General features: G+C 40.3%; 1 protein-coding gene across 1 annotated transcript in view; it reads left to right on the top strand.

Annotated features, from left to right (window-relative positions):
- OLFM4 (olfactomedin 4) overlaps positions 1-1,127 on the top strand; it is a 22,197-nt gene that overhangs the window by 18,280 nt on the left and 2,790 nt on the right. The window lies entirely within an intron of this gene.

Raw genomic sequence — 1,127 nt, 5'->3', positions numbered from 1 at the left:
AAGAGGGAAAGCATTTTAGCAAGGAAAGAAATGGGTCTTTCCATATGGGACAGGGAAGAGACCCAGCAACAGCAGCCTTGTTCCCCCTCACCCACGCAGTGCTAATCTTAGGCAATTCTTTGAAGCTCTGCTTTTAGCTCCAGCTTACCTCATGTGCCCTCCATGATTCCCTGATTCCCTCCAAGCATTTAAAGCCAGATACAGCAACTCAGGTTCTGCTCCTTCCTTCCCTCACCTGCTCAGCTCTGAGCAGCAGGACAAGGGAAAATGACCTCAAATGTACTTAAAGTTGGATTTTCTTTGTTAACCAATGAACTGTCTCACCAGTTTTTAAAAGAGTATTTAAGATCCTGGAAAATGTGTGCTCAACTCTTTGGATAGTTATTATAAAAACACTGGAGGAATTTTATTCTGTTTTTTACAGGTCATGAACACTTTGGGTTGGCAGGCACTTCAGAGGGAGTACAAGGTGAAGGGCCAGTTGCACAGCCTGAGTCATTTACCCAAGTGTTCCAGGGAATGTAGATTTAATGGACCAGTGAATGTGGTCCCACTTGATTGTACACATTGTGACAATGACAGTGTCAGAATGGGAAGGGTGAAATACTTGCCTGTTATTCCATGGCACCATAGCATATGGGTTGTGAATAGCATGACTTGCAATTCTGCAGCAACATGGTCACCAAGTGATTTATGTGATGGGACATCCATGGGGCACAGAGCAGGCATCTCAAGGCTGAAATCCCACCATTATAGCACCATCTTTCTAGATCTATAAAATACTGTATTTATTTATTTATTTTTAATCTTTTACTTTCCTTTTTGTCTTCTTTTGAACTTATTAAATAACTTTAAACTTAAAATTTTTCCATCCGCTAACAAAGCTGGAGAATTTACACTACCAGATATCAAGATCTCTTCTAATGTAGTAATAATTAAGACAGTAAGGTTTTGGTACAAGGTTACATGAATAGACTAGTAGAACAGAAGAGAGAGTCCAGAAATTGATGAACACATACACGCCCACCTCATATAAAACAGAGATGTCATTGCAATACACCGGGGGTGGGTGGCATGGTCTTTACAATAAATAGTGCTGGGTCAATTAGAAATCCAAGATAAAAAAA

Source organism: Galeopterus variegatus, unplaced genomic scaffold, assembly GCF_000696425.1.
Source record: "Galeopterus variegatus unplaced genomic scaffold, G_variegatus-3.0.2 Scaffold3935, whole genome shotgun sequence".
Lineage (NCBI taxonomy): Eukaryota > Metazoa > Chordata > Mammalia > Dermoptera > Cynocephalidae > Galeopterus > Galeopterus variegatus.
The sequence above is the reverse complement of the archived record's forward strand: the minus strand, read 5'-3'. Positions and strand labels throughout refer to the sequence as shown.